Source organism: Somniosus microcephalus, chromosome 11 (genome assembly GCF_052327205.1).
Source record: "Somniosus microcephalus isolate GS21.2 chromosome 11, FLI_Smic_1.0, whole genome shotgun sequence".
NCBI lineage: Eukaryota > Metazoa > Chordata > Chondrichthyes > Squaliformes > Somniosidae > Somniosus > Somniosus microcephalus.
This window is the reverse complement of record NC_140997.1, coordinates 51315831-51331846: the sequence shown is the minus strand read 5'-3', so window position 1 is coordinate 51331846 and position 16016 is coordinate 51315831. Positions and strand designations below refer to the sequence as shown.

Genomic DNA, 16016 nt, shown 5'->3' with positions numbered 1-16016 from the left:
TTATTAAAAGTGTACTTACCTTTGTTTCTTCCTGCAGGCTTCAGTCGGTGTGTATGCGGAGAGTCTCGCACCTCCGCTTTGGAGATGACAGATGGCCGTTGCATTCTCAGATGCAACAACCATCTCATTTCTGTAAAAGAAAGAAGTTTGATGAGGTCTTGAATTCAAGACCTCATCAAACTACAGAGAATGTCACTGTTTGACAACTTCACAGAGCTGTCAAACGATGACAATTCATCTGTCAAAAGTTTTTGACAGATGAAACGTCATACGTTGACGTTCTCTGCAACCAGCTTTCCCTTAATTGGCCTGCTAAGCCCGCTGGGCGGGCTTAACGAGTTCAATCAAGGGAAAATAGCGTGGGTTGGCCAGAAGTTGTTGGAGGCGGGACTGAAACCCGACAAGTGGGAGTCCCGCCTCCAAAAGCTTCCCATTGGCAAAATCACCCCCCTAGTATCAGGAGTTACCTTTTCTTCCACACTTAGCTATCCACATTTCAAAAGAAAGCCCATTTGGGCCTCATTCCCTTTATCTAGTTACTCCCAATGGTGCCAGCTACACCATTCAGCTTTGGGTATAGCTGAGCAATAGAGAGATGAGCCAATTTTCAACACTCCCCATGGAATTGTGTTTAATTTAAAAACAACTGGCAAAGCTTAGTGACATAAACAGAATTTATAACAATGTTAGTAAGTTAGGAGGACTAAAGACTGACAAATCCCCATGGCCAAATGCCATTCATTTTAATATACTGAATAAAACTGAGGAAGAAATTTGTGACAAGCGACTAGCATCATGGAGGAGGAACTTGAGAGATATTGGCTATTTCAACATGCTGATTTTTTTTTGCTGGACTGGAAGCAAGCAAATGCGGTTATTATATTTTATATTTAATATAAGGGCAACAAAATTGACAGGCAACGATATACACATTACCCTAACATCAATAATAGATAAAATAATGGAATTATATTCTAAGGAGTGGTCTAGAGGAATGCCTTTATATAACAATAACTAAAGAAACAGCCAGCATACATCTAGAAAATCCTGCCTGAGAACATCCCCATTGACGTCTTTGAAGTCATTTACAGAGAAATATGTAGTTGCATGCCATGATATAATTTATTTAGACTTTCAAAAAGCTTTTGGCAAAGTTACATACAAGAAACATAGAAGATAGGAGCAGGAGGAGTAGGCCATTCGGCCCCTCGAAACTGCTCCGCCATTCAATGCAATCATGGCTGATCATGCAAATTCAGTACCCGGTCCCTGCTTTCTCCCCATACCCCTTGATCCCTTTAGCCTTAAGAAATATATCCAACTCCTTCTTGAATATATTTAATGAATTGGCCTCTACTGCCTTCTGTGGTAGAGAATGCCACAGGTTCACCACTCTCTGGGAGAAGAAATTCCTCATTTCTGTCCTAAATGGCCTACCCCTTATCCTTAGACTGTGACCCCTGGTTCTGGACTCTCCGGCCATCGGGAACATCCTTCCTGCATCTAGTCTGTCTAGTCCTGTTAGAATTTTATAAGTTTCAATGAGATCCCCTCTCATTCTTCTAAACTCCAGCGAGTATAAGCCCAATCGACCCAATCTCTCCTCATACGTCATTCCTGCCATCCCAGGTATCAGCCTGGCGAATCTTCGCTGAACTCCTTCTACGGCAAGAACATCCTTCCTCAGATAAGGTGACCAGAACTGCACACAGTACTCAAGATGTGGTCTCACCAAGGCCCTGTACAACTGGAGCAAGGCATCCTTGTTCCTGTACTCAAACCCTCTCACTACGAAGGCCAACATACCATTTGCCTTCTTAACCGCCTGTTGCACCTGCATGCTTACCTTCAGCGACTGGTGCACAAGGACACCCAGGTCTCATTGCACTTCCCCTTCTCCCAATCTATTGCCATTCAGATAATAATCTGCCTTCCTGTTTTTGCCACCAAAGTGGATAACCTCACATTTATCCACGTTATATTGCATCTGCCATGCTTCTGCCCAATCACCCAACCTGTCCAAATCATCCTGGAGTTTCTCGGCATCCTCCTCACAGCACACACGCCCACCCAGCTTTGTGTCGTCTGCAAATTTGGAGATATTACATCTAGTTCCCTTGTCTAGATCATTAATATATATTGTGAATAGTTGGGATCCAAGGACCGATCCCTGCAGTACCCCACTAGTCACTGCCTGCCACTCGGAAAAAGACCCGCTTATTCCAACTCTTTGCTTTCTGTCTGCCAACCAGTTCTCCATCCAAGTCAATACCTTGCCCCCAATCCCAAGTGCCTTAACTGTACACGCTAATCTCTTATGCAGGACCTTATCGAAAGCCTTCTGAAAGTCCAAATACAACACATCCACTGGTTCTCCCTTATCTATTTTACCGGTTACATCCTCAAAAAATTCCAGTAGATTAGTCAAGCATGATTTACCTTTTGTAAATCCATGTTGACTTTGTCCGATCCTGTCACTGTTTTCCAAGTGCTCTGCTATTACATCTTTTATAATGGACTCTAGCATTTTCCCCACTACCGATGTCAGGCTTACCAGTCTATAATTCCCCATTTTCTTTCTACCACCTTTTTTGAATAGTGGGGTAACATTAGCTACCCTCCAATCCATGGGTACTGTTCCAGATTCCATCGAATGTTGGAAGATGATCAGCAATGCATCTACTATTTCTAGGGCCACTTCCTTAAGTACCCTAGGATGTAGATTATCAGGCCCTGGGGATTTATCGGCCTTCAATCCCATCAATTTCCCTAACACCATTTCCCTACAAATACTGATTTCTTTCAGTTCCTCCCTTTCATCAGACCCTATGTTCCCCGACATCTCTGGGAGGTTATTTGTGTCCTCCTTTGTGAAGACAGAACCAAAATCTGTATTTAATTGGTCTGCCATTTCTTTGTTCCGCATTATAAATTCCCCTGATTCTGACTGCAAGGGACCTACGCTTGACTTCACCAATCTTTTTCTCTTCACATATCTATAAAAGCTTTTACAGTCAGTTTTTATGTTCCTTGCTAGCTTACTCTCATACTCTATTTTCCCCCTCTTAATTAATCCCTTTGTCCTCCTTTGTTGAATCCTAAACTGCTCCCAATCCTCAGGTTTACTGCTTTTTCTGGCCAATTTATATGTCCTTGCCTTGGATCTTATGCTATCCCTAATTTCCCTTGTTAGCTATGGTTGAGTCACCTTTTTTGTTTTATTTTTATGCCAAACTGGGATTAACAAATTCTGTAGTTCATCCATGCGGTCTTTGAATGTTTGCCATTGCCTATCCACCGTCAACCCTTTGAGTGATATTCCCCAGTCAATCCTACCCAACTCGCGCCTCAGACCATTGTAGTTTCCTTTATTTAAATTCAGGACCCTAGTCTCTGAGTCAACTACTTCATTCTCCATCTTAATGAAGAATTCTATCATATTATGATCGCTCCGACCCAAGGGGCCTCGTACAAGATTGCTAATTAATCCTCTCTCATTACATAATACCCAGTCTAAGATGGCCTGATCTCTGGTTGGTTCCTCGACATATTGGTCCAGGAAACCATCCTGTAAACACTCCAGGAATTCCTCCTCCACAGTATGGTTACCCCAATCTATATGTAGATTAAAGTCACCCATGGTGACTGCTGTGCCCTTATTTCATGCTTCTCTAATTTCCCTTTTAATGCCATCCCCAAACTCCGCATTACTGTTTGGAGGTCGATATACCACTCCCACTAATTGTTTTCTGCCCCTTGATATTTCTCAGTTCTACCCATACAGATTCCACATCATCAGAGCCAATATCCTTCCTTACAATTGTGATAATCCCCTCTTTAACCAGCAGTGCTACCCCACCTCGATTTCCTTTTTGCCTATTTTTCCTGAATATTGAATACCCCTGGATGTTGAGTTCCCAGCCTTGGCCACCCTGGAGCCATGTTTCCATAATCCCAATCAAATCATATTCGTTTACCTCTATTTGCACAGCTAATTCATCCACCTTATTACGAATGCTCCTTGCATGGCACAAAGTCTTCAGGTTTGTTTTTTTAACGCTCTTAGAACTATTAGAATTATTATTTACCGTGGCCATGTTTGATTTAAACCATTGATTTCTCTGACTGCCACTTTTGTTTTTCTCCTTCCTATCTTTTGTTTTTATCCTCATTTCCCTTTCCTCTGTACCCCTGCTCAGGTTCCCAACCCCCTGCCATTTTAGTTTAAACCCTCCCCCAGAGCACTAGCAAACACTCCCCCTAGGGCATCGGTCCCAGCCCTGCCCAGGTGCAAACCGTCCGGTTTGAACTGGTCCCACCTCTCCTAGAATCGGTTCCAATGTCCCAGGAATTTGAATCCCTTCCCCTCGCACCATTCCTCTAGCCACGTAGTCATCTGAAATATCCTTCTATTTCTACTCTGACTAGCACGTGCCACTGGTAGCAATCCTGAGATTACTACCTTTGAGGTCCTATTTTTTTAAATTTACCTCCTAACTCCATATATTCAGCTTTTAGGACCTCATCCTGTTTTTTTACCTATATCGTTGGTACCTATATGCACCACGAGAACTGGCTGTTCACCCTCCCCTTCCAAAATGTTCTGCAGTCGCTCGGAGACATCCTTGACCCTTGCACCAGGGAGGCAACACACCATCCTGGAGTCTCGTTTGCGGCCGCAGAAACCCCTATCTATTCCCCTTACAATAGAATCCCCTATTACTATAGCTCTACCCCTCTTTTTCCTCCCGTCCTGTGCAGCAGAGCCACCCCTGGTGCCAGGAAGTTGGCTGCTGCTGCCTTCCTCTGATAAGCCATCCCCCCCAACAGTACTCAAAGTGGTGTATCTGTTTGAGGGGGATGTCCACAGGGGACCCCTGCACTACCTGCCTGCGCCTACTACTGTCTGTTGGTCACCCCTTCCCTTTCTGCCTATCCAACCTTTGCCTGCGGTGTGACCAACTGCTCAAACGTGATATCCACGACGTCCTCAGCATTGCGAATGGTCCAGTATGTATCCAATCGCAGCTCCAGCGCCACAATGTGGTCTGCCAGTACCTGCAGCTGGACACACTTCCTGCACACATGGCTGTCAGGGACACAGGAAGTGTCCCCGAGTTCCCACATAGCGCAGGAGGAACATACCACGGGGCCGGGCTCTCCCATCATGACTTACCATTTAATTAATCGAAATTAAATTAAATCAAATCAATCCCACCAATTACACTACAGTTAAATGGTATATTTAAGGGCCCTGGTTTACCAACAGTCCCCGCTACACCACAGAGAGCTTAAAAACTATAAACCAGAGTTAAAGTTAAAAAGAGAGAAATACTCACCAACCAATCACTTACCTGCTTTCTGGTGACGTCAAACTTCGATTATTTTTTAATTCTCTCCCTCACTCTGAGCTCGGAGATTGAGATTAGTACACTCTGAGGCCTACCTGGTCTCTGCCTCGCTTTTTATCACCGCCGCTCCTCTGCCGCCTCACCCAGGTCCGCTCTCGCCGCTCTGAGGCCTACCTGGTGTGGTAAACCACTGTTTGTATTCCACTGTGTACATGCCTCGGCTGACTCCTCCCACGAATCCAGGTATAAAGGTGACTGCTCCACAGCCCCTTTGTATTCTGGACCGGTCGACCACTCAAGGCACACCTTCATTCTCTTGTTAATAAAAGCCTGTTAATTACTCGCTTAATCTCAGTCTTTTGAGTTATTGATAGCGCATCACCTGGTCTCTGCCACGCTTTTTATCACCGCCGCCGCCTCACCCAGCTCCGCTCTCGCCGCTCTGAGGCCTACCTGGTCTCTGCCGCGCTTTTTATCACCGCCACTCCTCTGCCGCCGCCGCCTCACCCAGGTCCGCTCTCACCGCTGAGAATATTCTTATTCAGCTAAAAATCTCCGTAATCCAGAGTAAGACATGGGATTAGAAATAAGCCAATTAAGAAGCAAGAAACAGAGCACCTGTGAGAACTGTAATGTCAGACTGGTAAAGGAAAGGAGTTGCATTTTGCAGGGGCCAGTGTTTGAATCCCTTGGCTCCTGATCCACATAAATAACCTGAATACTGAAATGAATTGTAAGTTTGTCAAATGTGTTTAAGAGAACACTAGAATAGAAGAGGAATAGAGGCAGAGGATTCAGCAAGATTTGAAATGGGTTTAGATCAGTTATGCAACTGGGTAGAAAAATGGCAAATTAAAATTATGACTGATAAATGTATTGTAAATAGGTTGAGAAAAATATATATGAGTAAGAGTATACAGTAAATTAAACTGAATTCGCACAGCCAGATTTAGAAAGCCGGCCTGGCAGTAGTAACACACATCATTTTCAATTCCAAACAATGCGGTAAAACAATTTAAAAAACTTACTAGAATGCTACTAGATATAGGCAGAATACAAATCTATGCTAAAGCTTTTCAGTGCATTGGTCAGACAACACTTGGGGTGTATTTACACCATGGCTGCCAGTCTCAGACCAGCTCCTACCTGGCTGGAGCTGCAAATGCCCTGTTTAGAAGAAGGTCTGCACATGCCTAGATACATAGCTGTCTCAGTTAGAAATTTAAATATTTAGTGATCGGGAAGGAGCAAATCCCCATTTTCTAAACATTTAATATAAGGTTAGGTATCATTGCAATGTCCAAAGGACCCCCAAGCACTCTGCAAACCAGGTATGACAACCTACTGATGTTACATTGCCTTGGATTGATGCTCATGGAGTGCAAGACTACCCCCTTCTGAGTCAGGTGGAGCCCAGACTCAATTTGTGTTGCAGTTTGCTCAATTAACACAGAAAGATAAATTAATTGGAAAGGGTACAGAAAAGTTCAACAAGACTGATGCCAAGTGTAAAGAGGAATCATTGGAGAAGCTTCAGCCTTACTGTTTGTAAAGAAGGCAGTGGGAGAGGGAAGGGTCACGTGCCCGTATTAGTATTATTACTTCAAAGTAAGCTAGGAATGTAGGACTAGAGGCATAAAAAGGGAAAATACTGAGATGCAAATTTAAAACATATCAAGAACCTCTTTACTGCAAGAAAAAAAACATCTGTTTTGTGTTTGAGTGGGGAGAAAAGCTTTCTGATTTGTTAATTTGACATCTGCATCCATTACTGTTTACTTACACTTCACTTCAAGTCAGAAAGCCTGCCTACATTTGAGTTATCTATTTCTTTCAGTATTTTTGATACTTGGATCAAATTCCCCCTCCCAAGATTTTATTTTCTCCAGTTAAAATAATTTTAGCCCGGAGTGCCTTCTAATCCTAAACCTGAAAACTGAGAGTTTTTAAACTGGCTGACCAATGAGCACTCCACAAACATGAAAGCTTATTCCTATAACCTACATCACAGTGGGAATAAACTTATGCCGCATACAAGAAGCTAGTCCATATCCGAGCACCGGCTGACAGTATAGTCACTGGGCTTTAACGGATGACCTAATCTGCTTTCACAACATTCTGTGTAACTTACTTGTGGGTTTGGGTTCCAAGCATTCCATATATGTGACTCTGCACTTGAGTACTGTGTTGCTACTGCGCCTGTGCAGACTTGACATCTGACTTCATAAAATGCGTGCACGTGGAAGTTTATTTGCTTTGTTTGCGAATCAAATTGTAGTGGCCCCTATTTCAGGCTTAAAAAAAGAATTGGCATTTAAATAGCTCTTTATCACTTCAAGGACAACTCAAAAACACTTCACAACCAATGAATTACATTTGAAGTGCAGTCACTGCCATGTTAGCAAATGTGAATACAGTCTACTCCTGAGAATTTGAAGTTCATTTCTGCAGTAAAAAAATTTGAACTACCCAATAATTTAACAATGTAAATAACACCTCAAATGCTAAAAAAATGTAATCATCATAATTTGAATTAAGAAAAGTAGACTATAATAAGTCAGTGCTGCACACTATTAATTTCATTGCTTGAGAGACTGTGCTTCCTGCTGATGAGTTGTCTGCCCTTTACTAAACTGTTTGCTTGTTATTAAACAAGCTAGTCATGAAGTTGGCTGCTCTTTTGATATACTGGGTAATCTACTGCAATTTTAGCACAGTATTGGGCAAAATACAAGTTTCTTCTTTCCTGAAAAAGACAGATAGGGGTGCAATGCACAATGTTAATCAGTCAAGGGAGACAAGAACAATGATGTTTTGAAAATGGCATGGGCCAAGATACACTGGAACTGCTCCTCCAAGAAGCACAAATACCAACATAACCCTGCAACTGTAGTGCGAGCATTTCAATGAGCTACCCAAATATCACAAAAATGCTCAATTGTCATTGAAAATGAGCAACCATTCAGAGTCCGAAATGGTGCTGAAAACGAACGATGTCCCAATGGAATTCAGTAGAACTCTACAAGTGTGGCTGTAACACAGAGCTCAGCCAACAGCTAATATGGAGAATATGTCATAGAATTTCAAAGATGCTATAATTATCAACTACAAGTATAAAGTGGTGAAATGCGATTACAGCTCTTTTATAATCTCCAGAAAGATTCTTGCCCACAGGTTCCTTAACCATCTTAGTGAATACTGCAGACACCCAAAGAACATAGAATCTTAAAATGATACATCACAGGAGGAGGCCAGTTGGCCAAAAGAGCTATCCAATTAGTTCCACTCCCCTGCTCTTTCCCCATAGCCCTGTAAATATTTCCCCCTTCAAATATTTATCCAATTCCCTTTTAAAAGCTACTACCTGAATCTGCTTCCACCACCCTTTTAGGCAGTGTGTTCTAGATCACCACAACTCACTGTGTAAAAAATAAATCCTTACGTCGCCTCTAGTTGTTTTGCCTATCACCTTATATCTGTGTCCTCTGGTTACTGACCCTGCTGCCAATGGAAACAGTTTCTCCTTATCAAAACCGGTCATGATTTTGAACACCTCTATCAAAATCTCCTCTTAACCTTCTCTGCTCTAAGGAGAACAATCCCACCTTTTCCAGTCTCTTCACATAACTCAAGTCACTCATCACCAATCTAGTAAATCCCTTCTGCACCCTCGCCAAGGCCTTGACATCCTTCCTAAAAAGTGTGGTGCCCAGAATTGAACACAATACTCCAGCTGAGGCCTAACCAGTGTTTTATAAAGGTTTAGCATAGCTTCCTTGCTTTTGTACTATATGCCCCTATTAATAAAGCTAAGGATCCCAATTTTTTTTTTTTTTTTAGATAAACAGCCTTCTCAACTTGTCTTGCCACCTTCAAAGATTTGTGTACATACACCCCAGGTGTCTTTTTCCTGCACCCCCTTTAACATTGTACCATTTACAGTAGTATATATTGTCTCTCCTCATTCTTCCTAATAAATGTATCACCACACTTTTCTCTATTAAATTTCATCTGTCATGTGTTTGTCCATTTCACCAGTCTATGTCCTCCTGAAGTCTATTACCATCCTCATAGATTTCCAAGTTTCGTGTCATCTGACAACTTGGAAATTATGCCTTGTATACTAATGTCCAGGTCATTAATATAGATCAAAGAGAGCAGTGGTCCTAATATCCCTAGGGAAGACCACTATACACATCCCTCCAGTCTGAAAAACAACCATTCACCACTACTCTCTGCTTTTTGCCATTAGCCAATTTCGCATCTACGCTGTCACTGTCCCTTTAATCCCACGGGCTTTAATTTTGCTTACAAGTCTAATATGTGGTAATAGGCTTTGAGCTCAGCATGATACCCATGGAATTTATCATAAGACAAATGCACTCCTGCTCCTCTAGGAGCCACATGGAAAGTTAACAAAAACCATGTTTGAGCCTCTTCTGGCCCGGTCTTTTTCCCGCCTGGTGAACCTAGCGGGAAAGCCACAATGGCTTCCCACTCAGACCACTACTTAAAATAGCAGTCGGCCCCCAATAATGTAATTGGAGACCAATCTACATATATAATGAACGGCAACGCCGGGTGTGCTTCCTACCAGGTTAAAATGGAAGACTGCAGGAAGGGAGCAGGACATTGGTGGGTAAGTCTCCCAGGTGATTTTAACTGCCTGTCTGTGTTCCGCCAGCAGGCAGGGTTAAAATGGCCCCTTTAGTCCACAGATACTACATGGATAACTCAGTTTGTCTAGCTGGGCAATGGGTACTCATTCTTAGAAAGTATATAATGTGCATGGATGAAGTCAGCAGGTGTCATCTTGAAGGCCAAGCTGAAGAACTATAATGCTGTAGTGCTTTCAATTCTCTTTAAAGTGGCAAGACATGGGTATATCACAAGTAACATGTGAAGGAACATGATATGGAAGTCCTATAACAAGCCAGTACAAATGGTATCAAATAAAAATTTACAAAGTACAGCTTCATTGCGCAAGTTATGTCACTCAGATGCTACACAGGTTTCTGAAGCAAGTATTTCATTTGAAGTGAAAAACTGTAAGCATTCTTGAACAGGGCAGAACAATGCTGCCAAGCCACCTTGATCAACAACCTCAAACTATATTCATATATACATCTCCACTGACAACTGGAACATCCAATGTAAAGGCTGTAATGGCACACTGTCCTATGTATCTCACTTTGAATACTTGGGTAAATTGGGCAGAAGGCAAGAAAACTGCAAAATCAGCACAGCAGGTACAGAAATAAACCAACTCCAATCAGAGAATCCTATGTGATGACCAATGCAAGAAGGCCCAAGGTTCCTTCATTACATTTGTCAAGATGTACTAGAGGAGCAGAGAAATTTTTGACCAGTGAATCTCAACACTACGGACAACCACCACACCATTAAAACTTCAGGTCCCAGGTGTATCCTTGCTGTTTTTCTATGATAACATCACTATCCTCTTGGAATCGGGCCAGGATTATCCTCTTCGAGGCAGAGTTCTAGTGGGGTGGGGCTTCCACCCACTTCCGATTCTGCCCCAACACTGACCCGTTTCCTGGGACTTGCAGTCAAATGCTCTTAAGGTAGATCCTACTGATAAGTTTCACTGACTGGAAACCTTTTCCACCTTATTAAAAGGAACAATCCTTCACAGTGTGCATATCTAACATTTTCTGTTCCAATATGTGTTCCAATATTTATCCACACTAAAATGTGTGATGTGAGACAGAGGGTGATATTTGGAATTTATTGGAACATTTGTACCATGTTTTTGGAGACTGATGTACATGGGCTGGATGCTTAATATTTGTTTTGTACTTTTTGGTTCCTAAAAAAAAAGTTGCATTTCTTGGATTGTTCACTTAATTCATGCAGAAGTCTTTGAATGATGTGTATCTTCTTAATACTAATCTATGTAATATCAGAAAATGTTAGCCATGGAAATAGTCGATGCATTGGTTGTCATCTTCCAAAAATTTTATAGATTATGGAATAGTTCCTGCAGATTGGAGGGTGGCAAATGTAACCCCACTATTTAAAAAAGGAAGCAGAGAGAAAACAGGGAACTACAGACCGGTTAGCCGAACATCAGTAGTAAGGAAAATGCTAGAGTCCATTATAAAGGATGTGATAACAGGACACTTAGAAAATATCAACGGGATTAGACAAAGTCAACATGGATTTATGAAAGGGAAATCCTGTTTGACAAACCTACTGGAGTTTTTTGAGGATGTAACTGGTAGAATAGATAAGGGAGAACCAGTGGATGTGGTGTATTTGGATTTTCAGAAGGCCTTTGATAAAGTCCCACATAAGAGGATAGAGTACGAAATTAAAGCACATGGGATTGGGGGTAATATACTGGCATGGATTGAAAATTGGTTGACAGGAAACAGAGTAGGAATAAATGTTTTTTTCAGGGTGGCAGGCGGTGGCTAGTGGGGTACCGCAGGGATCAGTGCTTGGGCCCCAGCTATTCACAATATATATCAATGATTTGGATGAGGGAACCAAATGTAATATTTCCAAGTTTGCTGATGACACAAAACTAGGTGGGATTGTGAGTTGTGAGGAGGATGCAAAGAAGCTTCAAGGCGATTTAGACAAGTTGAGTGAGTGGGCAATTACATGGCAGATGCAGTATAACGTGGATAAATGTGAAGTTATCCTCTTCGGTAGGAAAAACAGAAAGGCAGAGTATTATTTAAATGGTGATAGATTGGGAAATGTTGATGTACAAAGGGACCTGGGTGTCCTTATACACCAGTCACTGAAAGCAAATATGCAGGTGCAACAAGCAGTTAGCAAGGCAAATGGTATGATAGCAAAATACTGCAGATGCTGGAAATCCAAAATAACAGAAAATGCTGGAAAAACTCAGCAGGCCAGGCAACATCCGTGGAGAGAGAAATAGAGTCAACGTTTCAGGTTGAAACCCTTTGTCAAGATTGAAAAAGTACAGGAAATGAAACCGATTAAAAGGCCAGTTTGGGGGCTGGGAGAGAACAAGAGAGAAGTGAAGAGACATTAAGAGGTATTCAAAACGAGACGAGATGGTGATAGGACTAGTGGAGACAAAAGACGGCTCTAGATTAGGTGTGAAATGCGCTGGCAGAATGAGAGACAGCTGCCATGTGGGAGAGAAAAAAAAGGGCGGGGGGGAAAGAGGACCAAAACAAAGGTGATAAAAAATATAAGTAAAAATGTAATGGGGGCCGAGGTTATGATCTGAAATTGTTGAACTCGATATTGAGTCCGGAAGGCTGTAAAGTGCCTAATCGGAAGATGAGGTGCTGTTCCTCGAGCTTACGCTGAGCTTCCGTGGAACAATGCAAGAGTTCGAGTACAGTGAGGTCTGAGTGGGAATGGGGCGGTGAAATAAAATGACAGGCAACCAGAAGCTCGGGGTCATCCTTACGGACTGAACGGAGGTGTTCCGCAAAGCGGTCACCCAATCTGCGTTTGGTCTCCCCAATGTAGAGGAGACCACATCGTGAGCAGCGAATACAGTATACTAGATTGCAAGAAGTACAAGTAAATCACTGTTTCACCTAGAAGGGGTGTTTGGGGCCCTGGACAGTGGGGAGGAGGGAGGTAGAAGGGCAGGTGTTGCATCTCCTGTGCTTGCAAATGATATGTTGGCCTTCATTGCAAGAGGATTTGAGTACAGGAGCAAGGATGTCTTACTACAGTTATACAGGGCCTTGGTGAGACCACACCTGGAGTACTGTGTGCAGTTTTGGTCCCCTTACCCAAGAAAGGATATACCTGCCATAGAGGGAGTGCAGCAAAGGTTCGCCAGACTGATTCCTGGGATGGCAGGACTGTTGTATGTGCAGAGATTGGGTCGACTAGGCTTGTATTCACTAGAGTTTAGAAGAATGAGAAGGGATCTCATTGAAACATATAAAATTCTGACAAGGCTAGACAGACTGGGTGCAGGGAGGATGTTTCCCCTGGCTGGGAGGTCTAGAACAAGGGGTCACAGTCTCAGGATACGGGGTAGGACATTTAGGACTGAGATGAGGTGAAATTTCTTCACTCAGAGGGTGGTGAACCTGTGCAATTCTCTACCGCAGAAGGCTGTGGAGACCAAGTCACTGAATATATTTAAGGAGGAGATAGATTTCTAGACACAAAAGGCATCAAGGGGTATGGGGAGAGCAGGAGTATGGTATTGAGATAGAGGATCAGCCATGGTCATATTGAATGGCGGAGCAGGCTCAAAGGGCCGAATGGCCTACTCTTGCTCCTATTTTTCTATGTTATTACATTATTCTACAAGCGCTCTTATTTTACAAGGGCTCTTATTTATGATTACTGTGAACGGTGGGGGACTCGGAACTGCACACAGAACTTTTTCCATTTACCTTTTGCTTCATGTTGCTAAGTTAATTTTCCATCCAGCTAATTTGGCATTATTGTCTAAAAGTGTTGTGTATCTTTAATATATATCATCTGAAAAAACCCTCAAACAACACTATTTTAATTCCCTCCTTAAAAATAGTTTAGTGAAACATACCCTATTGTTAAACTCACACTGGATACTCTTCATGATCTCAAATGCTCTGCTAAACATGTATAACATCCTATAGAAACTTGTAACCATTTTATTCATCATTCAGCGACCTGAAACATTAACACTCTTCTCTCTCCGCAGATGCTGCCTGACCTGCTGAGTGTTTCCAGCATTTTCTGTTTTTATTTCAGATTTCCAGCATCCACAGTATTTTGCTTTTGTTACATATTCGGTTAATTATCTATAATTTCTAGGTTTATGTCTCAAGTCTTTTTTTAATATTGCATGGGGGGGGGGGGGGAAATAAATAAATCTAAGAGTATTTCCTGTTCAAAGAACTCCCCCATTCTATATAGAAAACAGAAATACTCACCATTATTTTATTTGGCTTTTTTTTTGATCGAAACATCAATTTTATTCTCCACACAGATAGCGTTGAATGGGTTCTGCTCCCCCACCATGGCTAGACTGCCCCAGAGAATGTCACTGGCACAAAGTGTTCCCAAGCAGATTAATAGTGAGTGAGAGCCAGGGATTTGGGACCCCAAATACACTTCCAGCACAGCATCTGCAATGCTATCTGGCCCAGTGAAATAATTAGCTAAACCTTTAAATACAGTATCTTTATGATTAAGGCAGTGGCAAGCCCACTAATAAAAGTAAAAAATGCAACCAACACAACTAATTCACACAATGCAGTTTATAAAAATCTGATGGGTCCAGATTAACATTTTTAAAAATTGCTATCGTACTGCATTTCACCAAGATGAATTGCCTCCAGGCAGGCAAATCTGACCAAAGCTCCACTACTTCAAATCAAGATAGCAATGTACGATGAAAAATACAAACAAACTTTCTAAATGTTGCACCCGCTGAAAGTTTGCAAAACTCCACAACATATACATTTAAAGAAAAAAAATTCTCATTTAAAAAAAACTTGCAAGTCCATACGATAATAATGCGTCAGGTACGCTCATTTCTTATTCTATCCAATTCTGAGCAACCTTGATTTGTCTGCGCGTGGATAAAAATCAGTTTTAAAAGTTTTATATCTAATAGCAATGTAGTAGCTACTAAATTCAAAATACATACCTATCATCATTCGAAATAAAGGCATGCATCTGATAGAACAGGTAAGAGGGGTGGGGGAAACTACGTTAAGAGAATGCTGGCCGGCGGTTTATACAAGGCATGTTTTTCGTTGGCGACACGCGGCCGGCGGGAGGAAATCCGTTAAGAGCGGGCAAGACTTTCGAAATTTCAAACGGCGCGGTGGCACCAACCGTCCGATGAGCTCGCGCGATTAGCCCGAGTCCCGGCTGGAGGGCGAGGCAGGCAAACCCTGCGGGAGGACGAGGTGGCAAGGCTGTTGGTTCGCTGCATCTTTGTTGTTGTTGGAAGTTTTCCCATCGATGGAGGTACCACACAACGCCGCATAATTTAAAAAAAAAATCTATCGGTGGATTGTGGTTTTTTTTTAAAGTTACGTTTTAATGCATAAGTACTTGTACACCACGACGACGCGGGGGTGGGGGGGAAATTCGTTACTTACTTTGAAAATTCCCTTTCTCAAGGTTTGTGTCCTAAGCGTTCGTGTCTTTCTTCGTTGTGATGGGAGTTTACATTGTGTGTGTATATATATATATTGACGTGTTGCCGGTTTGCGCGCTGCTGCGTGTGTTTATTTGCCTTCCAGTGCAGGGGGGGGGGAGAGGGGAAACACGTGCTTTACCGCATCCGCGGGTAACAGGTAAGTGCTCGTTCCCCGGTGTGCTCCCCCCAGTTAGTTTATAGGATTTCTTTATTTATGCGAAAAAATGTACCTCGTGTATATTTTTGGGAGAAAATTATGGATTAGTCATGGTAAAAACACCAAAAGTCGTGGAACTTGCATTAGAAAACTTGCCTTTTGTTAAGTCTGTGTGTTATAGTGAGAATTACTACACAGACCACAAGAGTAAATTTTAACAGGTCTTTACTAGTCGAAGGTCAGGGCGGAACTGCCCAATAAATCATTACACAGCACTTATATACCGGTGTGGTCACCACCGGTATTACAGTATACCGCAGCCAAGATAAAGTAGTGCAACCCTTAAAATAGTTCTCTTAAAGGTGGAACGGTTACATACACTACAATCCTCCCT

General features: G+C 42.3%; 1 protein-coding gene across 2 annotated transcripts in view; it reads right to left on the bottom strand.

The window, feature by feature from the left end:
• atf7ip2 (activating transcription factor 7 interacting protein 2) overlaps positions 1-15545 on the bottom strand; it is a 142495-nt gene extending 126950 nt beyond the window's left edge. The window contains exon 1 of one of the 2 annotated variants that reach the window (XM_086000622.1): positions 15425-15545. The gene's annotated coding sequence lies outside the window, so the exon portion shown is untranslated. Of the gene's footprint in view, positions 1-14964; positions 15191-15424 lie in introns of those variants that run through there. The other variant, XM_086000623.1, reaches the window with a different exon arrangement.
• Positions 15546-16016: the final 471 nt, after the last annotated feature.